Here is a 26,851-nt window from a genome sequence, read left to right on the forward strand (position 1 = left end):
GATTCAGGTGTAATCACTCTTATAAACTGCTGACCTTATTCTGTAGGCTCACTCATGAAGCCTAAATCTTTGAACAAGGGCTACTGGTGCACGTGGACACAAAGACCCAAAGAAACCCTGGAAAGATGGAGAGAAAATTGGGAAAACAAACTTTGTGATCTACTAGATGTCAGCATAGGCTCCTTGGACAGCACCTTCCAAACCTATGACCTCTACCATCTAGAAAGACAAGGGCAGCAGATACATGGGAACAACACCACCTGGAAGTTCCCGTCCAAGCCACACACCAATGACTTGGAAATATATCGCCGTTCCTTCACTGTCGCTGGGTCAAAATCCTGGAACTCCTTCCCTAACAGCACAGTGGGTGTACCTACACCACATGGACTGCAGCGGTTCAAGAAGGCAGCTCACCACCATCTTCTCAAGGGCAACTAGGGATGCTGGCCCAGCCAGAGATGCTCACATCCCATAAGTGTATAAAAGAAAATACAATATCATACAGCACGTGGTAAGAGAAGTGTATTCCCATGTTTACATCAATTTTCCTGGGTGTCCACACCTCTTCTCCTGAAGTTGCGGAGATCGGGTAGGAAAACTCCAAGCAAGGATTTACCTCCTTTATTTTTTGTTTCAAGACATCGCTCATTTTGAAATCTGCGTTGGAGTTACTTACACTTCCAGTTTCAGAAACTTTCCTCCACAACAATGCGCATTTATATAGTGCCAAAGGCACGGGGAAAACATCTCAAAGCACTTCGCTGGAAAGTTATCAGATAAAACTTGACATCGAGCCACATAAAGAGATAATAGGACAGGCGAGAAAACGTTTGGCTAAGGCCGTAGATTTAAGGGAATGTCTAAAAGGAGAAGAGAGACATAGTGAGCCAGAGGGTCAAAATTCCAGATTCTAGCGGCAAGATTTTCCACACCCGCCCACCACCACAATCTTCCTGTCCCTCCGCAAGCCAATGGACGTCTGCCACTCCACCGCTGGGTCCCACCCACGACGGGGCCAGAAAACCCTGGCCTAAGGCTGAGGCAGCTGGAGGCACAAACGTCAACATTAAGGCAAAGGAAGTCAGGATGGTTCAAGAGGCCAGAATTGGGGGAATGCAAAATCCGGAAAAGTCCTTGATCATCTTTTCCGTCACATCCCTGGGGCTCCATTTCCTGCTGTGATCCATTTTTACCTCAGCAAAGTACCTTGGGACAAATTTTCTTGCAAAAGGCACATTGTAAATGCAAGTTGTTGCTACTGTTGACCTAAATGAGAACATTTCAGATCCAAAACATATGTCTGAAGTCTGACCTATTTTCAGTATTTAATTTAAGGTGCCCTGATGCCTTGAAATATGATTCTGTTTGCATGCAAATAAAGGTATTTTCCTGTGTTACATATGTTGCCATTTTTGCAAACCCACCATGATATCCACATGCAATAGCAGTTGGCAGGTAAGCATCTAGTTGCTGTCTTTTTTAGTCAGTTCTGTGGTATAAGTGTCCAACGCAATCATGACATTTATTGCATGTAAGAGATCTTCTGATAAATTTTAACCTGATGTGAAATCATTGTTGTGTTCAAATCCAAACTCGTTAATAGGTGTTCCCCAGAAGTAGGAACTCCACTTCTGTTTTTGCCAGTTTTTAACCTCCATCCATTCACTCAGTCACATTGCATAATGTGTATTGAACACCATTTAACCCTTTGAGGCCTGAATGTTTTATTTTCTGTTTAGTTGTTCATGGGATGTGAGCATCACTGGTAAGACCAACATTTATTGCCCATCCCTGAATATTATAGATTGTTAGATTATTCAATCTTACAGCACAGAGGGAGAGACCATTTGGCCCATCCTGCCTTTGTTTGCTCTTTGAAAAGAGCTGTCCAATATAACCCCAGTTTTTGCCCCAGAACCCTGCAAATCATTTTTCAATTCAATGATGGATCTCCTTTTGAAACATCCTACTGTTGTGAATATCAAGTTCATGGTTCATGTGTTTTAGAGTATAGCTTTTGATTTTGGGAATTAAAGCCTTAACTGTAGAAAATAGGACAAATACAATTAAAACAGCTTGGAGCCTATTAGATTTAATAGGTAGGGACCATGTTAACTTAAGAGGTTAACAGCTAGAAAGGTAAGAACTACAAAACAGCAGGAGGGCTTACGTGGCCAAAGACCTGCAGACATGATGCCTGCAGTGCTTGCAAAGCGGGGTGTTCCAGGGAGATGTTTTTGTTTTGGGAGTCAATTAGTTTAAAGGGAATTCAGTAAACCCTGAAATGTTTCAATTTATCTGGGTGTTTGTGGGGAGAGTTTTTAAATTGCAGCTTGGAAGTGGCATGTGCAGTTTTCAGCTCAGTAAGAGACAGCTGATGTAAATGGCAATCAGATCGATCTGCACTGTAAGCAGAGAAAACAAAACTAACATCATCATTAACCATGCTCAGTGCGGGTGAGGCTTAATCTCAGTTTGAGTTTTGTGAGGGGACAGAAGCTGGAAGATTGTCTAGTTTGAAATTAGTAAAAGGATCTACAATGGCCCCAACAGAGTCTCAAGCCAATGAGAGTAAAAGCAGATTAGCTGAGGAGAATTCTCCAGAGGACTGTGGCATACTGATGGATTAATTTTGCTTGCAGGCCTGTTGTGTGACACTGTATCAAATGCCTTTTAGAAGTCCGTATATACTACATCAACAGTTTTGCCCTCATCAACCCTCTGTTATCTCATCAAAAATCTCCAAGTTAGCGAATCACAACTTCCCCTTAAGAAATCCATGCTGAGTTTCCTTAATCAACCACCATTTAACTATTAATTTAGTCCAGGATTATTGTTTCTAGAAGTTCAGCTGATTGGCTTGTAGTCGCTAGGCTTATCTTTACACGCTTTTTGAACAAGAGTGTAATGTTTATAATTCTCCAGTCCTCTGGCACCACCTGTGAGCTTCAGGAAGAGTGAAATCTTATGGCCAGAGCCTCCGCATTTTCCACTCTTGCTGTCCTCATTATCTTTGGATGCATTTTATCTGCTCCTGGTACCTTATCAACTTCAAGTACAGACAGCCTATCCAATATCCCCTCCTTATCAATGATCTCCGCTTTCACCATGGCCTGGCTAACATCTTCTTCCATGTTAAAGACAGATACAAAGCATTACTTTAATATCTCAGCTACACCCTTTGCCTCCATGTGTAAATGCCCTCATTAGCCCCTAATCGGCCTAACTCTCCTTTTTTAACATCCTTTTTATGATTTATATTCCTATAGCAGACTTTGAAGGTCCCTTTTATGTTAGTTGCCAGTCTTTGTTCATGCTTCCTCTTTGGTTCTCTTATTTGCTTTTTCACTTACCCCAAACTTTCTATATTCAGCCTAGTTCTCAATTGAATTTTCTACCTGACACCTGTCATAAGCACCCTTTTTTCTTCTTTATCTTAATTTCTATCTCTTTTGACATCCAGGGAGCTCTGGATTTGTTTGCCCTACCTTTCCCTTTTGCGGGAATACACCTAGACTGTGCCTGAACCATCTCTTCTTTGAAGGTAGTCCATTGTTCAGCTGCCATTGTTCCTGCTAAACTTTGACTCCAGCTTATTCAGCTCACATGGTTCTTATCCCATTAAAGTTGCCTTACCCCCAGTTAATTATTCTTACTCTGGACTGTTCTTTGTCCTTTTCCATCTATGAGGATACAATGATCACTGACCCTTAAATGTTCTCCTACTGACATTGATCTGCTTGACCCATCTCATTCCCAAGAACCAGGTCTAGCAGCTCATCCTTTCTTGTTGGACTGGGCACATACTGCTGTAGAAAACTTTCCTGAACACACTCTAGGAACTCTTCCTCTCTCTGCTCTTTATACTACTACTTTCCCAGTCTACGTTCAGATAATTAAAGTTTCCCATTATAGCTACTCTAAAATTCTTGGAACTTCCGGTAATTTCCTTGCAAATTTGTTGCATTACATTCTTCCCACTAGTTGGTGATCAAAAGATTGCACAGAGCAATGTAATAGCACCATTTTTGTTCCTGTGCTCTAGCCAATTTGTTTCTGCCCTTGACCCCTCTGGGACATCCTCTTTCTCCAGCACTGAAATGTTCTGTTTAATCAATGTCACCACCACCCACACCCCACCACCCAGCAACTTTTCTTCCTATCCTATCTTTCCTGAACACCTTATGTCCAGAAATATTAAGCACCCAGTCCTGCTCTTCTTTGAGCCAGGTCTCTGTTATAGCCATATCATCATATTTCCACATGCCTGTAACTCACCAATCTTACCAACTACACTCTGTGCATTCACATACATGTACAGCTGAACCACCTGTGGTGTCATTGACTTGGTTTTGGCTGCACTCCCCAGATGAATCATCACTCTCATCATTATTCAGAGCAGATTGCTGGCTGGATTGTGGAATGCACTCAAGTGACTCCTGTACCACTTGCCTGTTCCTTTTTGACTGTCTGGTTGTCACCTATTTCCTCTCTCCCTCCATAGCCTAAAGCTATGGGATGACCACATCTTTGTGCTACCCACAAAGCTCTGAACTTCGCAAATTCATTACAGTGACTCCAGCTACTGTTCAAATTCTGAAACTCAGAGCTGAGGCTGCTGAAACTGATGACACTCGCTGCATGAATGGATATCAGGACACGGGAAGCATCCTGGAGTTCCCACATAGCACAGGATATGCACTCTCAAAGTTGGAGCAACCCTACCATTTTTCTATTTATTTTCAGAAAACCTTACTACTGATAATGAACACTACCAATACTAAAAAAGCTTGACCAATACAAATAAACCTTGCTGCTATTAAAAAACCTTAGTAGTACTGATAAACGCTACTAATAGTTAATACACCTTACTGATGGTAACAAACTCTACTTAAAAATAGAAGATAAAACTCACTAGCTACTCACTTGTTTCAGTCTAGTTTATGTAGTTACAAACCATATTGTTGAGTTAATAGCTCTTGTTTTGGTTAATACTTTTACATAAAATAAAGTTTGTGATTTCTTTAAAAATCATGAAATCTTATGGTGTCATTCTATTGGTTAAAATGAGGTGTTTGTATGGGCAGAATCATGCAATGGCGGGTGGAAAAGTGCAAGAGTGGGCAGGGAAAAGGACATTTCACCCGTCGGCTGCAATAGCGGCTTTTCATGCAGTGTCGTCCCAATCCTGCTTCATTAATCATGCATCCCTGGGAAACATGCCGTTTCCATGGCAGGCAGGGTCTCATTTTCCCACCACAACATCACGTTGCTGCTTCCTCACTCCGGGAACCACATTTAAAGTGCAGCCGCGCACACACCCCTCAGTGCTTCCAACCCAGGATTGCTTCAAATAAGACATGGTCCTGAAAGGCAAGAGGACTACAGCCCCCTCTCCACCAGCCCGGTTAAGTGATGCGTCCCTTGAGTACTTTTTGGACACTGTGGGGGCCCGTTGTGATGGCCTCTAACCCTGCTATGGCCACAGGAGAGGCAGCAACGTTATCACTCTGGCTTGGGAGGCAGTGGCAGTGGTGATCAGTAACAATGCTGCACAGAAGAGGTTGACCATCCAATGCAGATAGACAATGAATGATCTCATCTGTGCACCCAGGGCAAGGTAACCATCTCATCACTCTAAACTCACAAGCCCATCACACATTCATTGGCATCTCATTCACTGCCAGCTCAAGAGACATCACCACTCACTCTCTCACACACACACCCTCACATCTCCATCTGGCCTCATCTCCTCTAGAGACTGCCTCCTCAGCCCTCACCATCTTGAGGCCTCTTGCACAGACCAACATGTGCTCCCCACACACACCCTGGGATACACCCCTTCTCCAAGCAAGCCCTAGCCCTGCAGCCATTGAAAAGCCACTACTGCCATATGACCTTATGGTCTGGTAGGTAGAGACCGGCCTGTTGCTCACCCTAAAAGTGATGTGATGCTGTCTGTGAAGCCTGGCGCTGATGACGAAGCAGCGTAGGCAAACAAACCTTGAAGTCCCGAGTGAAGTGCCGCTCGCTAGGTGCACATTGCTTATGTACAGTTGTGAAGCACATTGGCGTACCACCATGCCAACGTGCTCAGATGATCCAGCTTGGGGGAACAATTCCAGCAAGCTGGGCTTAATGAGATTCCCAACATCTGATGGCCATTGACGGGCAGAGCGAACATTGCAAACTGATGTCACGATGTTGTGAAACTGATCTCACCATATTGACCGCTCACGTCATTGAACACGCCCGACGCCAGCTGGCACAGAAAATTCTGCCCTACGTCTCTTTAAATGTTAACAGCCCCTCACTGGACCATAACACTGCAGAATCTGCTTCCACTCATTCTATGAGAGAATAAGTTCTGGATTGTTAAAATCTTTGATGTGAAATAAAAACCCTGCCCATCCAAGGAAATGGAGTGGCTTGTGAGGGGTGGGGGTGAGAAATGGGGGGAGGGGGGAACGACGGGGATATGACGGGGGTGACAATGCATCTAATTTACATCATTTCAGACTAGAATAAGCTTGATGGAGTGTCTGATCTTCCCTGGTCCATTTTCATACGTTTGTTAGAGACTCTGTTGTGAGATGGTAGCGCACGAGAGCTTAATGTCTTTAGAGATACCATCCCACAGTCTAACTTTCAGACAGCAGTGTGTGTTTTAATGCTGAATGTTGCAGGGGAGGCAGAGTGCCAGATTGAATCACAGCGCATTCCTAAACTCACAGAGAGCTTCTAATCTTGTTGCATCGTTAGAGAGGCACCCTGCAAGCCTGAATGAGGAGAAATAGGGACTCCTTCTGCCCATATTTGTGGAAGGCTTTCAGAAAACAATAAGATTTTGAATCTCATTTTTGCATCTCAGCATCATTAGGAGGCAGTACTGTGACACCATGCACATCGACACTGCAGTGAGAAGCCACAGCACAGACAGAATGGATTTGCACAGTTGACTGATGTCATCTTGTTCAAGCTAGTAATAGTCGAGTTGTTTCTACCCATGGGTGAGAAAAGAGAAAAAAAAATCATTAAGGCAATGAATGAGAGCCTGACAAACTCAAATTGTAATAAGGCCATATTTTGAGTCCTGTTATCGTTTTCTCTGTCAGAAATAGCCAATCTTTTTTGGAATGCCTTTGGATTACAGGTTAAGGTTCTTAATGAGGTACTCATCTCATTACTGTCAAAGAACATTTTTCATTCCTGAAACTACTGCAAATGCATTTGTTAAAGGATGATACCACTGCTTTTTTTTTGGTCTGTGACTGGTCTTGCAAATGCAAGAGGGAAAATATATACAGAGCCAAACTCTTTATGCCTTTCAAACCAGTTAGTTTCCCAAATGGAATAATTGACCACAGCAGTCTTCTGTAGCCCAAGAAAAAAACATTATGGGATATATTTCTCTGCCTTTACAAACGTTGGGAAAACATCAGACTGATTTTTTCAGATTGACTCATTCCAGCAATAAATAGAGAATGTTCTTCTTATTAAATGATGGACTACGTAGTGATTAAAATCATAAGTATTAAAAAATATAATTTGCCAAGTTGTCCTTGTTATTTAGACTATCAGAATCATTAATGAAAGAAAATTCTGAGGAAATGAGATAAGGCCTGATGTGGTAACTTTGACAAATGGACTACAGGAGTCTCAGGTACAGGTCACGATCATTTGTTCCAGCAATTGCAAGGAGAGAACCATCTCAAAACAACTTGAGATTGCACTCTGCTAAATTACAAGTGTTCAGCATATTTATACATTATTGGTCATGTACTAGAACAGTTTCCAGATTCCGATCTCGTCAACATATAGGTTTACATTAAACAGACACCTCTGGTAACAGGTACATGCATCATATGTCCCTATTTTCACTCAGGCAGAGACCTTCCCTCCTACCTAGGCTAGGACCATCTGTTCTTCCCCTATCTGATGTAAACAGGCTCAATCTTAGTTTTTTTTTACAACCTAAGTCTCCAGTCTGACTCCTAGGACACCTAATCTATAGTATTTGCCTTCCTCTATGTCAAGCTTGTTCCCAGGACCTTGCTGATGATCACAGGCCCTGAGGGTGTACAAGGTTCATGTGGTGTTTTTTAACTGTTTATATATTTGCAGGCACTGGCTGCTTAGAGATTCCAACAGGATCATTCCCTTACAATACATTCTTACTGCACCCCTTTTTCCCCCCCTAACAGGCCATTAAGTTCAACAAACCTTTCCCTTTACCAAACCTCACCTAAAAATTCACTCCACAAAACAGGTTTGACAGTTATTCATGCTATTGCTGTGTGAAGAATTTCAGTAACTACATTGCACACATCAATGTATTTCATTATTCATATAGCACTTGAGATTGACATTCATGAGCTACAATCTAAGGAGGTATATAGAAGCAAGATCATCCTCACCAGAGATACTTGGAGTCTCTTTATACGGTCAACTTTCACCGTCTTCCTTAGCCTTTTTTAAATTCATTCCACAACTGCCTTACACTTTGATTTAAAAATGTTCAACTAAACACGTTAATTTTCTAATTTATCAGCTGGAGCTCTCTCAGGATGTGGGATTGTTATGACTCCTATGCGTAGTGGGAAGGTTTTCCATTTGAATACATTTACATTATGGCTACATTAATTGATCAAAATAAACCTTTTCTCCATCTCCTATGTTAATTGTATATGAATTCTATTTAATTGTATACAAGTAGTAGCCATTAATTGGGGATTCATTTGTGCTCCTATATAAAGGAGCAGACTGAAACTGTAGGTTGTTGGGTGAAGAGGGGCATGCTTGTAATGTGTATCTCTCTAAATATCTGTATGCACATCCTTGCTTAAATATGGAGAGCAAAACTGCATACAACATTCCTGGTGCAGTCTCACCACATATTCATAATGGCACATTGTGTCATTCCAGATAGAGGACAGAAAGAGGTTACAAAGGGATAGAGTCAGGTTAGTAGGTTGTTGGGTGAGTCAAAGTGGTCATTTGGAAGTACAGAACTTGACTACTGCTGAAGCTTTTCATCTTGTGCTCATCAGGACACTTTGCAAGAATACCAATATAAGGGGAAAACAACAATTGTTACTTTCCCCTTGTATTGGTATTCTTGTGAAGTGTCCTGATGAGTGCAAGTTGAAAAGTGTCTACACGTCTCTTTTTTCAGCCATGCTTATAAAAGTGTGTAAAATTAGCTTCAGTGTTATCCTTCACCACCTGAAATATAACATGTTACTGCTTTTTGAATCAAGTTGCCTGCCTTTCTTTAAATGCATCAGAACATAAGAAATAGGAGCAGAAATTGGCCATATTGCCCCTTGAACCTGCGCCATCATTCAGTATGATCATGTCTGATGTTCTGCCTTAACTCCACTTTCCTGCTCATTCCCCAAATCCAATTATTCCCTAAGAGGCCAAACATCTATCTCTCTCAGCCTTAAATGTACTCAACAAATGGAACAATCACAACCCTCTGAGATAGAGAATTCCAAAGATTCATAACCCTCTGAGTAAAGTGATTTCTCCTCATCACAGTCCGAAATAATTTACCCCCTTATCCTGAGATGGTGACTCCATGTTTTAAATTCCCCAGGAGAAAAACTTATCTGTGTTTACCCTTTCAAGCTCTTTCAGATTATCTGTGTTTACCCTTTCAAGCTCTTTCAGATTATTGAAGGTTTCAATGATATAATTTCCCATTCTTCTAAACTCCAGAAAGTATAGGCCCAATTTACTCAGCCTCTCATCATTGGACAACCAATTTATCTCAGGAATTAATCTAGTGAACCTTCACCATACCATCTCCAAAGCAAACGTATCTCTCCTTAGAGATACATACCCCAACTGCACACAATACTACAGGGGTGTGATCTGACCAAAACCCTGTACAACTGTAAGAAGACTTATTTATTCTTGTACTCCAATCCTCTTGCAATAAAGGCCAGAATGCCATTGGTTTCTCTGATTGCTCACTGTACCTGTATGTTAACTTTGTGTTCCTCATACAAGTACACTCAGGACTCTCTGAACATCAATATTCACAAGTTTCATGCCTTTTAAAAATATTTTGCATTTCTATTATCACTACCAAAGTGAATAATTTTACACATTTTCACATCTTACTTCACCTATCACTTTGTTGCCCACGAACTCTGTCCCTTTGTAACCTCTTTATGTCCTCTATCTGGAATGAACACCATGTGCCATTATGAATATGTGGTGAGACCGCACCAGGAATGCTGTGTGCAGTTTTAGTCTCCATACTTAAGCAAGGATACATAGCACTTGCATTGGAGATAATACAGCAAGGGTTCACTGAATTGATCCCTGGGATGAAAGGGTTGTCTTATGATGAGAGGCTGAGTTAATTGATTATATACTCCCTGGAGTTTAGGAGAATGAAAGGTGGTCTCCTTGAAACATTATAGATTCAGAAGGGCCTTGACAGGGTCAACACTGAGAGGTTGATTCCCCTGGCTGGGGATGCTAGAACACGGTAGTACAGTCTCAAGATAGGGAACTGTTCATTTAGCACTGAGATGAGAAGGAGCCTCTTCACTCAAAGGGTTGTGAACCTTTGGAATCCTCTACCCTAGAGGGCTGTGGATACTCTGAAGTTGAACATTTTAAAGCTGAGATTGACAGATCTTAGAGTGCCAAAGAATCAAGGGATACAGGGAAGCAGGTAGGAAATTGGAATTGAAGTTGAAGATCAGCCATGATCACAATGTGTAGAAGAGCAGGTTCAAGGGTCTACTCCTGCTCCAATTTCTTATGTTCCTAATGTGGATTTGGGTTTGGGTTAAGATGAGAAGTTTCCATGATCTGGGAGAAAGGCTGATATCAATTTAGAACCCGACGTGACTCAAATCAGGCATGATCATATTCAAATTGCAATATATTAGCTGATTCAGATTAATTTGGTGTCAGTGTATTATGGGGTAGATTTTCAAATAGTCACTCAACATAAACCTGGTGATGTGCATCTGGATCTCACTAAAGAAACTGTCCAATTTTCATTTACACCCCTTTGTGATGAATTGGTAAGGATGCCATATTAGTTTGCATAAGAGTCACAGTTATCAGATGTCGGTGTGGCTAAATGGTGCTCTTTCATTGACACAGGCATTGAAGAAGTCAAACCCCACACTTGAGACATTAGGAAATGACATAGACTGTCACTTCAGTGTAGAATTAGAGATTACTGCATTGTAGGAAAAAATATCACCTCCCAGACAAAATATTAATTTGGGCTAAACCTGACCTCTCAGATGGATGCAAAAAAATCCTGTAAGTAGTGGAGTTCTTCTCAGTGTGCTGGGAACTCCTGAGATTGTGAAAGGTGCTACGACAACCTCTTCCTTCCTTTCTTCCTTCTTTGATTCCTTGTACCCTTCTCCCTCTCTCTTTCTTCTCCTTCCTTCCTACTTTCTTTCCATCCCTCCTTCCTTTATTCATTCCTATTTTTTTTTCCTTTCTCATACTATATGACAAAGTTTGTGCTAGGAATCTGGAGTTATTTGCTTTCCTTCTAAACGCATGAGGCACAGGAGCTCTTTTCCAATCTGCCCCTGCTCAGCAGTGTCAATCATTACATTTTCAGAGGGATCATGCATTCTGTTCCCTTTAGATATAGTTTGTAAGTATTTTGATCAGTGTACTATTGAAGTTGTCTTAAAGGACTGGTTCTTAAGAGACAGCTTTAATGTTTGTAGTCAGTGTCTGACAGGACCCCTGTTCTGCCTTGTTGGGATTGATTGGAGTGTTGGAGTCTTCATTTCGCAAAGCGTCCCTTCAACTAATGATCATTATTTGATTGTGCAGGTTTATTAATAATTAAACGTATCCTGGTGAACTTGCTTCATGTGACTGTAATGTTTCTTGATTTTCAACAAAATCCACAATAAAACATGTTTCAAACAAAAATATTCTGAACTTTTACAGCCATTAGTAAGACTAGACGTTTCTGCCTTTAGTTTGAGTTGTCAGCCCCAGTTCAGTTCATAGCACTCTCAACTCGAATCAGAAGGCTGTGTCCCACTCCTAGAGAATTAAGCACATAATCCGGCTTAAAGCTTTATTTCGTACTGAAGAAATACTGCACTATCAGAGGTGCCAATTTACAGACAAAACATTAAACTGAACCTCTTCTGTCCTCTCAGGTGCATGATAAAGATTCTACTGTGTTAGAGATTGGTAACTTTTTAAAAAAGATATGAATTTCCCAGTGACCAACTCAAAGGATCACAAAGCAAGATTTTAAGACTTTTACTGTAACAAACACATTAAAATCAAAAGAGATTAACCATTCCTAGTAGGCAACGAATACACTAAACTACAGAAAGTGTACTCCCATTAATTTATTAACGCAAACAAAAACTCCATGCACTGTTTATACATTACACCACACTATAAGCAGAAATGTAGCCTTGTGTTTAAAGTCCCAAGCTCCTCCCAGCTTTAACCGAATCACTTCTCCCTGCCCCACCTGGGTAAATCTTCCAGTGTCCCTTTAAACAAAGTCCCTTCACTCAATCCTGAGTATAATTGAATGGACATTCAGTAGCATGGTAACTTCATGGTCTTTAACCCTTCATTAGCCTCGTTTCTTCAAACTGGGAGTCCATCCTCACTAGCACTCTGTTTGGTGGTTAACCTGATATCAGTCCTTTTATTGCATGAAGATTTAAGTACAGGAGTAAAGAGTCTTTCTGCAATTGTATAGAGCCTTGGTGAGACCGCACCAGGAGTATTGTGTACAGTTTTGGTCTCCTTGCCTAAGGAAGGATGTGCTCAAAGATGCTATAAAAATGCAAGTTGCTGTTGTTGTCAAATATTCACTTGCACTATGGTCACTTGACCTTCATTGATTTTAACTGCTTGCTGGTCCATTACTATCTCCAATCTCCCATTCAGAGAAGGAAAATGATTTATATTTATCTTTTATATCCTGAAGATATTCTCAAAGTGCTTCATAGACAATGAACTACTTATGAGGCGTAATTATTGTACAAATGTAGTACAATAGTCAATTTGTACACTGCACTGACCCCCAAACATCAACAGTGGAAATAACTGAAACACTTGTTTTTGTGGTGTTAGTTGGAGGTTAAATGGTGTGCAGGACACCAACTGCACTCTCTTCAACTCCTCATTCCTGTATTCCTGGACAACGCAGCTTCAACTATGCTGTCTCCCACCTTGGCCTGCCTGATTTCCAGAGTTGACCTGACCCCTGAACACACGGGAGGATCATTTTTGGCTGATTTTCTCAGGCTTTGGCCTGTGGGCTGTTCCATTATAACAAGGCCTAAGGACCAACATCTGAGCAATCACAGTCATCACCATTCTGGTGTAGGAAACGGACACTGTATCTATTTCCTCCCTCAAACATGTCCTTGAAAAATGAGCACACTCATTTCTGGGCCATTACATTACCTCTAGTTTCATAATTTGCATTCTGTCGTGAATTTCATTTGTTGTTACACCACTGCAAAATGCAGGAGTTGATTCTTCAGTGCTGGGCAATTTATCCATAGTTAGAATGCAGTCACAGAATTGATAGATGAGACCCCATGGCCATTTCTTTATATGCCCTAATTCTGTAGTCTAGTGCATCTTGTGCACTACAGCTAGCAAAACAGTTTTGTGCTTTAACCACATTAAGGTCGCAAATTTCATGTAAATATATTAAGCACATAACACATCTTGAAGCAACAGGCAGATTGCAAATTGACTATTCCACAGGAAAAGCACATTTGCTTCATAATGATGCAAAGTTCTAATAGGTGCATGAAATTTGGATATGAAATGGAGGAAGAGAGGCCTCCACATAAAACAGATAAAGAGGTCGAGAATGTTTCAAGTTAGTCTCTTATCGGTGGGCTGCTGAAAGTAAAAGAAAGTCTTGCATTTATGTAGTGCCGTTCACAATCTCAAGCATGTATCAAAGTGGTAGAGCTGATAACCTTGGACTCACTCAAATTCTGTTGAAGGGTCATGAGGACTCGAAACGTCAACTCTTTTCTTCTCCGCCGATGCTGCCAGACCTGCTGAGTTTTTCCAGGTAATTCTGTTTTTGTTTTGAGCTGATACAGTGTCTTATTGAAATATAGTCACTATTGTAGATGAAGGCACAGCAGCCAACAGGAAGGCATTATCCCAATTATCCAAGCCAAGGTAACCAGCTGGCGTTACATTGAATGTGCACTCCATATACGTATGGAGGTGTGTCAAATGATCAAAAGGATGTTTAGTGTGCCTAGTGAGAGATTATTCCAGTTCAACAGGTTGGGGAGTACCTGGGGTATGAGTTCAAAGTATGTAAGAATAGGATTGACTAGGTGTTTTCCCATAGATTATTGAGCCTCTGGAATACATTTCCAGCGGATGTGCCGGTCTGTCTTCAAGGTCGTTTTGGGCCTGTTCCTGACCAGGGCAGAGATGACATTTTAAAGGGGTTTTAATCAGTAATATTTGATGTATGTGATCTCCTGAGCTGGTTTCAATCACCTGAGTTGGGATCAGAGAAGAATTTTCTAAGACTATTTTCCTTTATTGGTCCTGGGTTTTATTCTGTTTTTTATTGCCTTTTCCAGCATATTACACAACTATTGGGAGGTGGGAGGGGAATAGGTAGTGTTCAGTCATGATGATCCAGCCGTTATAGTTTGTAGGACAGGACCAGCTGATCATTTCTTGCCCATTATTTTTGTATAATTAATTATTCAGAGCAGTCATTCATCTATCAATTTTTAAATATAGAATCTCCTTTGGGCTGAGTGTGATTATTGTAGACATTCTGCCTCTGATGTTCAACTCTTTAACCAAATGGGGTGGGATTTTTTCCGGTCAATGGAATTTTGGCTGCCTCTCCAGGTTTTGCGTCCTGCCCGCGGTGATTCCTGCCGCAGGAGGGACAGGAAAATCCAGGCCTTGGCTGCAACAGGGATCGGAGGCTTGTTGTTGGCTGGGCCTGGGAGCTGGAGCACTAACCAGCCAAATCAGAACACCGAGGTGATTGAAGTAGGAGAGGAATTGCAGCAACCAAGATCCCCATAGGGCTTCCGTGGTCCAAGAAATTAAAGAACATAAATAGTTAGGAACCTATGAACATACGAAATACCAACAGAAAAAGGCCATTTGACCCCAGCAAGCCTGCTCCGACTTTCAATAAGATCATGGTTGATCTGTTTGCGTTTCGAGCTCCACATTCCCATCTACCCCTGGTAACCTTTGATTCCCTTGCCTAACAAGGATCAATCTACCTCTACCTTAAAATTATTCAGTGACCCCCCCTCTTCCACTGCCTTTTGAGGCAGAGGGCGGGTAAAATGACGTTTTACCTGCCGACCCTGATGGTGGGTTTTCACGCCGTATTATCCCAAACCCGCCACATTATTTATGCACTCCCGGGAAACACACTGTTTCGATGGTGGGCGAGGTGTAGTTCAAGATGTGAGCTGCAGCCTGAGCCTCATTATATAGTCGCTCTGCTGCAGTCTGAGGCCACCTGATGGGTGTCATCAGCCACAACCTCTGTAGGTAGCCCTTGTCCCCGAGGAGCCATCCCTGCAGCTTCTGTGGACCCTGGAAGCCTTCAGAGATCTGTGACCGATTGAGGATGTAGTTGTCATGCACACTCCCTGGAAACCGTGTGCACACCTACAAGATGCATTTCTGGTGGTCGCAGACCAGTCACACATTCAGTGAACGGGTCCCATCGAAGTTGATTAAGTTCACAGCGTGTTGCGATGGAGATCTGATAAAGAACTTCCATTTCCCATTCGCGCCAAATCCTGCAGCAACTGGCAGATGTGAGTGACCAGTTCCTGAGATGGGGGCAGTCTTCGACAACACTAGTTCCTGGTCATCTGCAGGAATGACAGGCAGCGACTATAGACCCTGAATGTCGCTAGATGCTGACCAGTGAAGGCTCCCTGTGACTCTTTGGCAGTATGTGTAGGGGACCCAGCCACCCCTTCTTCCTGAAGTTGCTGCTCCTGTCTCTGCACAGCCAGGAGACTTAGTCGCTCTCTCCACCGTCGTCTCTGCTCTCTGTAGGCCATCAGGCATACAGTTAGTTCACCAGACTCCACGATCCAGATGTACTCCTCCTGCAGGATGGAAGGGAGAGACACATGGTTAGCATGGGTGTACTAAGATCCTGTCCTGGTTAAGTGTGAAAGCCCCTTAACAATTCCTGGAGAGTGCTGGCCACCACTTGGGTGGCTAGAGTTTAGTGCCCTGCATAGCTGCCCGAAACCCCACCACCTCCGCCTCAGTCCACCCGACCGATTGGCAGCAGCTTTGCCCATTGGACTGCAGGCTGTGCTCTCAGCTCAGGCGCAGGCATTCTCCTAACCCATGCTGCAAGGCTGCCCTGTTAGCTTGAACCATGGGCGAGACTGGTCCAAACTGGGATGATCATATAGCAAGGGGCTGTGAGCACCTCCAGCAGTGACTGCTCCATGGCCAGCTTCAGTGAGGAGATTGTACAACATGTGCAGTCATCCAACTATTCTATGTCCACTAAAATGCTAATGAATTTACAATCTGTGCTGGGGGTTGGGGGGGGGGTGGGTGGTGGTGTGGAGGTGTGGTGTGGGGTGGGGGTGGTGTGTGGTGGGTGTCAGAGGTGGGGAGATGAAAAGCTTTGGAGCATTTAGTGACATTTTGAAGCCTCTGCGTTGCTTGAGAGGGCAGATAAGCTAGAAGCCCAACTCTAATCATATCTGGAAATCCAAAACAAAAACAAAAATACCTGGAAAAACTCAGCAGGTCTGACAGCATCTGCGGAGAGGGACACAGTTAACGTTTCCAGTCCGTATGACTCTTCAACAGAACTAAGGAAAAATGGAAAAGAGGTGAAATATAAGCCGGTTTAAGGAGGGGTGGGACATGTAGAGCTGGATAGAGGGCTAAACTCCTAATGTCTTCTTCACAACCTACTTTCCTACCTGTCTTTGTGTCATCTGCAAAATTAGCTATCATGCATTTTCTCCCCTCATCTAAGTCATTGACACAAATTGCAAAAAGTTGAGGCCCCAGCACAGATCCCTGCGGGACTACTCTTGTCACACCTTGCCAATTAGAAAAAGACCTATTTATGCATTCTCTCTGTTTTCTGCCAACCAGCCAATCTTCTATCCATGCTAATGTGTTACCCATACACCATGAGCTTTTATTTTCCATAATAACCTTTGATGTGGCACCTTATCAAATGCCTACTGGAAATCCAAGTACAGCATGTCTACAGGCTCCCCTTTATCCACAGCACATGTCACTTCTTCAAAGAACTCTAATAAATTGGTTAAACATGATTCTCCTTTCACAAAATCATGCTTACTCATCCTGATTACCTTGAGCTTTTCCAAGTGCCCAACAATAACCTCCTTAATGATTGATTCTAATAACTTCCCCGTAACAGTTGTCAAGGCAACTGGCCTATGGTTTCCTGTCTCCCTCCCTTCTTGAATAAAGGGGTTATGTTTGTTGCTTTCCAATCTGATGGAACCTCTCCAGAACCTAGGGAATTTTGGAAAATGAACACCAGCGCATTGACTACCACATTAGCCACCTTTTTTAAGACCCTAGGATGTAGTCCATTAGGACCCGGAGACTTGCCAGCCCACAGCTCCATCAATTGGCTCAGTACCAGTTCCCTAACAATTTCAATTTCACCAACTTCCTCTCTCCAATTAACCTCCTGATTTGCAGCTATTACTGGAATGTTCTTTGTATCCTCTATAATGAAGACAGAAGCAAAATATTTGTTTATTTCATCAGCCATTTCCTTATTATCTACTATTAACTCCCCATTCTCACTCTCTGGAGGATCAACATTCACTTTACTTACTTGCTTCCTTTCTAAATACCTGTAGAGACTCCTGCTATCCATTTTTACATTTCTAGCTAGCACCCTCTCCTACTTTAATTTCTTTCTTGTGATTAACCTTTAAGTTATTCTCTGCTGTTCTTTATATTCTGACCAATCATCTGATCTGCCACTCATCGTTGTGTAGTTATATGCTTTCTCCTTAAGTCTGATGCTTTCCCTAATTTCTTTACTTAACCAAGGATGATGGGTCTCTTTAGAGTTTTCCTTTATAGTATGAATACACTTATACTGAGTATTCTGAAATATCGCCTTAAAGTTGGGATCATTGAGCCTATACTGTACATTGTGAAAACTCTTTGTCTGTTATAGTGGCCTTTCTTTCTTGCAGATTGGGATACTGCAAAGTAACTACACAGTTACCATGGTGACACAATGCTTTGTTTCCCTGAAAGTCAGCATGAGAATGTTTGACTAATGCACGGCTCCAATTGTGTAGAATTAGCGCGATATGTTTACGGCACCGTGCAAAGCCCTTACCTGTTACTGGACACCAGTTGTCATGGCGACAGCTGGCACTACTTGTCATTAATCTAGGTTGATGTCTCAAGGCCTGTGGTATAGGGCATCACCAAATCTGACAAGGGTCGAAAAGGTCACAAAGTAACGCAAGGCAATAATTAGATGACACCATGCTTGAGTTTTAGAAGCCAGAAAGGGAGGAGTGGGGGGGGATGAGGAGTTATGAAAAATAAGCGATAAGTTTTGATTTTAAAGTAGTGTAGATGTAAAAGAAGGAAATGTGTGCAGGCAGCAAGGACTACAAAAGGGAAGTTTGGAGGATTTGTGACCATGATAGTTTTGATAGAATAGAGAAAAAAACAAGAAAGGTTGTTGCTCCGACCTAAGATGCAGTTGGCTGATTTAGTTCCATGTGGCAATAGCTTGCAAGAAAATAATTGCAACTAGGGTGTTGTCCCACATAGAACTCTTCACCATCACATGCGTGGTTCTTGCATTGACACTTACACCTGTTGCACACTCAGATTTTCTTCAGCGCCAGGAAATTTCAGGTAATCTTAAGACATAGGAGCGGAAATTAGGCCAATCGGCCCATCGAGTCTACTCCACCATTCAATCATGGCTGATAAGTTTCTCAACCCTATTCTCCCGCCTTCTCCCGGTAACCTTTGATCCCATTACCAATCAAGAACCTATCTATCTACCTAGCTACCTAACTAATATCCTATCTAACTACCTATCTAATAATCCCAATATTGTATGAATCAAAAGCAGGTTTGTCATTGGCTGTCCCTCAATTTAAGGACGGTGCCTCTCAGGGCTGTGGGTTTCTTCATGTGGCTGAACAGGCCAAATTTCAGCAAACAGATCTTTGAGCACATGGGCAGGGCATCCCACCAGGTAGTGAGATCCGGAGTGCAGGATTTGCTTCCTTTACTTTCCTTCTCCACTACCGCTCTGCCTCATCATTCAGGCTTTGTGACTCAAAGCATGATGCAGCTTGATGGACAAACTGTTATCATTCTGAACAATTGGCAGCAAGCTCCTCCCTGTCATTAATGTCAAAGCTGACACACTTCAAGAAGGTCTTCAGAGTGTCTTAGAAGCATTTTCTTTGTCCTCCCCTGGAATGTTGACCATATGAGAACTGAGGAACAGAACCTGGCAGGGGAGGTGCTGTACAGCATTCTGGACACAGTAGCTGGCCCATCGAAATTGATTTCGCAAGAATTTTGCTGAAATGCTAGTGGAACTGGCTTTGAGAAGGAAACAAGCATTTGTTCAACAGTCCTTCCATCGAATCTAGAGGATGCAGTGGAGGCATTGCTAATGGAATTTCTCTAGTGCTCTTATAAGTCGCTGATACACAGTCCAGGTGTCACTGCAGTACAGGAGTGTGGTGATGACAACTGCTCTGTACACTAAGACTTTCTTAAAAGCAAAAAACTGCAGATGCTGGAAATCCAAAACAAAACAAAAAAAATACCTGGAAAAACTCAGCAGGTCTGACAGCATCTGCGGAGAGGAACACAGTTAATGTTTCAATTCCGTATGACTCTTCAACAGAACTAAAGAAATAAAGAAGAGAGGTGAAATATAAGCTGGTTTAAGGGGGGGGTGGGACAGGTAGAGCTGGATAGAGGACCAGTGATAGGTGGAGATTCCCAAAAGATGTCATAGACAAAAGGACAAAGAGGTGTTGACTGTCTTGATATTAGCTAAGAAATGTGCTAATAGTTGACATTAAGGGTAGAAAGCAGGATGAGCAAGGGGCGGACAGCCCTAGTGGGGGTGGGGTGATGGGGAGGGATAGAAATAGGCTAAAGGGTAGAGATAAAACAATGGATTTACAAATAATGGAAATAGGTGGGAAAAGAAAAATCTATATAAATTATTGGAAAAATGGGGGATTAGAAAGGGTGGGGGTCGGGGTGGTGGGGAGGTGGTAGAGGAGTGAGGTCATGATCTAAAGTTGTTGAACTCAATATTCAGTCCGGAAGGCTGTAAAGTGCCTAGTCGGAAGATGAGGTGCTGTTCCTCCAGTTTGCGTTGAGTTTCGCTGGAACATTGCAGCAAGCCAAGGATGGACATGTGGGCATGAGAGCAGGGTGGAGTGTTGAAATGGCAAGCGACAGGGAGTTCTGAGTCATGCTTAGGGTGACCCCGACCTCCCTGTCACTTGCCATTTCAACACTCCACCCTGCTCTCATGCCCACATGTCCGTCCTTGGCTTGCTGCAATGTTCCAGTGAAACTCAACGCATACTGGAAGAACAGCACCTCACCTTCTGACTAGGCACTTTACAGCCTTCTGGATTGAATATTGAGTTCAACAACTTTAGGTCATGAATTGTCTCCTCCATCCCCCTGCCCTTTCCAATCCCCCTTTTTTCCAATAATCTATATAGATTTTTTTTCTCCCACCTATTTCCATTATTTTAAATTGTATTTCCATCCATTGTTTTATCTCTACCTTTTAGCCTATTTTGATCCCTTCCCCTCACCCCACCCCCCCACCAGGTCTATCTGTACCTTGCTTGTCCTGCTTTCTACCCTTAATGCCATCTATTAGCACATTTCTTAACTAATATTACCACCGTCAACACCTCTTTGTCCTTTTGTCTATGACATCTTTTGGCAATCTCCACCTATCACTGGCCCTCTATCCAGCTCTACCCGTCCCAACACCCACCACCACCCCCCCCCCAGTTCCCCCCGCCCCCCCCCCCCACCCCTTAAACCAGCTTATATTTCACCTCTCTTCTATTTTTCCTTAGTTCTGTTGAAAGTCAAATGGACTTGAAACGTTAACTGTGTTCGTCTCCGCAGATGCTGTCAGGCCTGCTGAGTTTTTCCAGTTATTTTTGTTTTTGTTTTTGTTTTTGACTAAGACTTTCTTGTTTTGCAAAGGTCTTTATTGACAAACACTTGCTGCTGTAGTTGCAGAAGTCTGACCTGCCAAAACTGTTCCGATGTTGGATCTTCTTGTCAATGGTGACCCTTTTTGAGAGAGGTGGCAGCCAACATTTGTGAAGTGTTCAACATATTCCAGACTCTCTCTTTCAACATATATGGCAGTGGGAATATTTGGCTGACCAGGTGTGGGTTGTGATATGAGGTTTTTTTGGCAGCACTCAAGTTTTGTGAAAGCGGAATTGAAGCGATCAAGAGTGGCTGCAAATCTGATACAGAGTGAGCAATGACACTGTAGTCATCTACAAATGCTAGATCATGTATATCTCTGCTGGTCAGTTTATCTTTGGCATGGAGGTGACTTAGGTTAAACTGCTTTCCATCTATATGTATTTAGTGCTGAGACAAGAGGGCAGTCGATCTTTGGTGAGGTGGAAAAAAGCAGATTATCAGAACATTGTCACATTGATGTTTGTGGGATCTTGCTGTGTGCAAATTGGCTGCCACATTTTCTGAATTACAGGAGTGACATGAATGCACAAATTGATTTTGCCAGCTGTATAGCATTTGGGGGAATCGTGATGTCATTCAAGGCCCTATAAAAGTCTCATTTTTTTAAAATGTAATAACACCTTGTTGAACAACAGACACTGGATCTTTCATATGAAGGCAGATAGTTTTCCATTTTAGAGACTTGTACAGCTCCAGGCAAACATCTGGTAGCCCTGTGAATAACTTGTGCAACACAATAAGAAGATACTGAATGAAAAGTTGATTTATAACTAGAAGAAATGATTTGTCATAGCAAGCAATGTGACTTCCCTTGGATCCATCAATTGAAATTAATATTTCCACTGATTTAATGCAACGTCCAAGCACCTGGACACAAATCTTGCTCCGCGCGGATAGTAACAATTTGTGGAATTTGTTGTGGGATGCCAAATTCTGTTATATCATCTACCCTCTTTCTAACATGGCATCTCTGCTGATAGTAGTAGAGCATGTTTGGTGGCTCAAGACTTACCAAAGGAACTGCTGAATAAAACCAGTTGTCAAGCCAGGGGGAGATGACAAAAAAAGAATAAGAAGGCTTGTGTTTACATAACACGGTTAACTGCATCAGAGCACCCACAAGTGTGTTTTACAGCTTTTTCTTTCACTTTTTGAAGTGAAGTCACTGCTCAGCTATACAAAATTGCCACATCAAAAAGGGAACAACAATTTATACTTCATGAGAAGAGAGAGCTGATTGGTTAGCAAGTGGACTCTGATTGTTAGAGGCATTGCCATGGAGAATGCACCAGTTAACAGATGATTTTGTTTAAATTCAAACCCGGCAGGTTGGTTCTAATTGACCAAGGCATTGCCCCAGAGAATGGCTGTTGCCTATATTGTTCCATTGAAACAGGCTCAATATGTGTTTGTGTTCTTTCTGTCTGCATTCTGATAGTGACTATTGGAAAAGCAGGGATGGATTCACATGTGCAAGTTGTTGAACGTTTCTGTCCCTGCACTGAGCTTTGGATTTAATAACTGGGGCCAACTTTTACAAAACCTTTACCTCAAAAGATAAAATAATTAGAAACAAAATGTTAATTAATATTCCTATATAATGTGTTGAAATCTTACTCACTGTAGCGCATCATTTTTTGAAACTTGGCGGTCCCTGAATTTTGGAGAACAGGAGAGAATTCATAATTACCTGGAAAAACTCAGCAGGTCTGGCAGCATCGGCGGAGAAGAAAAGAGTTGACGTTTCGAGTACTCATGACCCTTCAACAGAACTGATTGAAGGGTCATGAGGACTCGAAACGTCAACTCTTTTCTTCTCCGCCGATGCTGCCAGACCTGCTGAGTTTTTCCAGGTAATTCTGTTTTTGTTTTGGATTTCCAGCATCCGCAGTTTTTGGTTTTTATCTCTGTGTTTAATTGACTGCCACTGCTCTTCAAGAAATGCCTACCTTGAAGCAGTTCTGTTCGTCTCTGCGACAAGATTTCCATATCTCTCTTTTGCCTTGTTCACCTGTAAAATCAGTTCTGTTGAAGGGTCATGAGGATTCGAAACGTCAACTCTTTTCTTTTCCGCCGATGCTGCCAGACCTGCTGAGTTTTTCCAGATAATTCTATTTTTGTTTAGGAGAGAATTCATGGTCATGGATTGTGAAGTTAACTTTTCACAAAATGCCTCGAAAAGAGTTTGGGTTTCATAAGGTGTCTGCGCTCAACACGACTTCACTGCTAGCTTTCATTCTTGCTGTTGTTGTTTAGCTTTCAACTTATTCACTTATTACAGCTCTGCCTCTCTCTTGCCATCCCACAGATTTCTTGAGCACATCAAAGGCTTATAAGTTAAAAGGAATCAAAGCTCTTTCATTGCACTGGAAGACTATGTTTGTAATTTGTTCAATTTATCATCTGCTGACACATATTGAAGTGTTATCAAGAACGTGCGCAAGAATGCAGGGAGAATGCACCTCGTCTCCAGTAAATCTCCTCATAAACATGGTTTACCTGAGATGATTGGATTGCCATCGTTTGTCTGAAGAGCTGACAGAGACAGGATAATGGAGGCAAGGAGCTGAAAATGGATTCAAAAGCTTGTTTGCTAAGCTTCCCACATCATAACAGCATGTAAACATCGCTACACCTATGCCATACACCTAAAATGGACCCAACAATAACCAGTTCAACAAAGTCCCATGTCTGATCTGCAAGGGAAATCAGGTCACTGATACAGTGCTCAGGTGCTTTCTTTATTCAGCCCCATGCAAAAACCTGAATTCAACTCAGTCTGGCTTCAATATTGAAACGAGGGCCCTCCACTCAGTTGCTATGTGGATTCCTAAATTTGCTAGCACACAAGCTCCAAGTGGTCATTGATAGGATTGTCCGACCACCACTCAAAAAATGGCTCCAAACCTCTAGGGTTTTCAATGTTACAGAGTTAGAAGGAGCAGGAGCATTCCTCCTGGTGACACATGGCAACTGTGGGAACCCCATCACTACCTCACCATCCCAGTCACTCTACTCACATAAACACCCCAATCCCCACCCCGCCCCCACCCCCTCCCTGCTGACCCCCATAACATCCACCCCAACCCCTGGACTTAACCCCGGGCTTCAACATGGGGAAAAACCTTTAAGGTCACAACTGGCGAGTTGTGTAAAGATGTTTGACCGGTGATCACACCTTGCCTAATTCATCTCAATGTGATCTGAGGATAAATTTAACTTGATCTTTTGGTCTATCCTTTTCACTGGGCCTTCACTGTGGCATGTCAGAATCATGTGTGATGTAGGATGCTAAGGAATTTAGGCCTCATGGTGTTTTACCATAAAGAAATACCCAAGGTGCTTCACAAGAGAAAGCTCAGGTGCCTAGCTTAAAGGGGGGGGCAATGGAGATGACATGGCAAAAAGCTATACTCGATAAGTGGATTACGTGCAGCCCAGTTAACCTTTAATGTGACTTCAGTTAGTCCCTTTGCATCTCTCAGTCTCCATGTTCATCCCCTATTTTCTGTGTGGTATGGTGCCACAGGCATTATTCAGTGTTGTTCCCATTCACTTTCTCTTGCTGTCCAGTTGCAGGGAAAGAAAAGGGAATACTGATTGGATGCAAGTTTAGACCCATGTCAGTAAAGCATGTCAAAGTCCCTCTGGTTTGATTAGCATTGATTTTTTTTCCCCCCATTCCTGCGGAAATGGATTGGGCTGTCTGGAGAAGTGCCTTTGTGCACTGTGGCTTGCCATAGTCATGTAGCCTCTGATGTCACCCTTTGTGCATAAAGGCTTAAAAGCAGAAGCAATTTGGAACATGTTGTCAGGAGTGTGCAGTCGAAATTGAGTGGACAGTCTTAATAGCAGAACTATGAAACTGCCACAGAGTTAAACAAGAAACCTGAACAAATAAGCGTAGCAGCTCTGTTATCAGTGCTGAGGGAAGAGCACTACAAGCTGTATTGCACCCTAGATCTCAGTGAAGGGTAGAAAAACCAGTCTTGTGAAATTTTGGAGGCCTTGTGGACACGCATTGAACAGTCTAATGAATGCTACGTGTTCAATACCAGAGCTCAGCAAGAGGGGGAGAATATTGATTGTTCTAGGGATTGTCTTTGGAACCAGAGATGCTGCTGTGAAAGCACATTTGCTCAAAGAGGAGAACCTTACTCTCAAGGAAGCCATGGACATGTGCAGGAGCTTGGAAGTTGCCAATCAGCAGCTGAAGAGTATTGATGGAGGGACTGATGAATCTTTGCACTATGCTGAGAGGCAACTCGAGTCTTTCAAGCACTAGACAATGAAAAGAAAAAGGAAGAAATATTTACAGAAAGATCAAGGCTGGAATACTGGATGTAAATATCACAAAGGACACCAGGCAAAATAAAAGGGACCTATGATGGGGAAAGTAGTGCTCTAAGGAAGAGAAGCTGAATCACTTTGCACGTAAGTGTTTTGCTGGAGAGAGGAAAAGCAAGCTCAGAAAGGTGTTTCCTGGAGAGATATCGGACGATCATTCTGATGAATTAGTCTACATCCTACAACATGTTGACAGCCTCAAGCCTAAGGGAGTAAAAATATTTGTGACAATTGGAATGATGATGGCAGAAGGAGACAATCAAGCTTATAAGAACTGAGATTGACATGGACGCTGCATGCAACACCCTGAACTTCACAGGCTTATAGGAAGTTGCTCAAGATAGTGACACAATGTTTTTTTAAATTCATTCATGGGATTTGGTTGTTGCTGGCTGGGCCAGCATTTATTACATACTCTTAATTTCCCATGAGAAGTTGAAGGTGAGCTGCCTTCTTGAACCGCTGCCATTGATGTGATGTAGGTGCTGTTAGGGAGGGAGTTCCAGGATTTTGACCCAGTGACAGTGAACGAACGGTGATATATTTCCAAGTCAGGATGGTGAGTGACTTGGACCAGATGGTGGTGTTCCCATGTGTCTGCTGTCCTTGTCCTTCTAGATGCTAATAGTCGTGGGTTTGGAAGGTGCTGTCGAAGGAGCCTTGGTGAATTCCTTCAGTGCATCTTGTACACACTGCTTCTATTGTGCGTTAGTGGTGGAGGGAGTGAATGTTTGTGGATGTGGTGTCAATCTGGTTCACTAATGTCCTTTAGGGAAGGAAATCTGTCGTCCTTACCTGGTCTGGCCTACATGTGACTCCAGACTCACAGAAATGTGATTGACTCTTAAATGCCCTCTGAAATGGCCTATCAAGGCACTCAGTTGTAAGAAGACGCTACAACGACACAAAAAAGAAATGAAACCAGATGGACCACCCGGCATCAACCCAGGCACCGGAAACGACAATGGCAATCGCAGCCCTGTTGACCCTGCAAAGTCCTCCTTACTAACATCTGGGGGCTAGTGCCAAAATTTGGAGAGCTGCCTCACAGGCTAGTCAAGCAACAGCCTGACATAGTCATCCTCACAGAACCATATCTTACAGGTAATGTCCCAGAAACAACCATCACCATCCCTGGGTATGTCATGTCCCACTGGCAGGACAGACCAAGCAGAGTTGGAGAGATCTTGGCATACACTCGGGAGGCAGTTGC

The sequence above is a fragment of the Carcharodon carcharias genome, chromosome 8 (assembly GCF_017639515.1).
Source record: "Carcharodon carcharias isolate sCarCar2 chromosome 8, sCarCar2.pri, whole genome shotgun sequence".
NCBI classification, from domain to species: Eukaryota; Metazoa; Chordata; class Chondrichthyes; order Lamniformes; family Lamnidae; genus Carcharodon; species Carcharodon carcharias.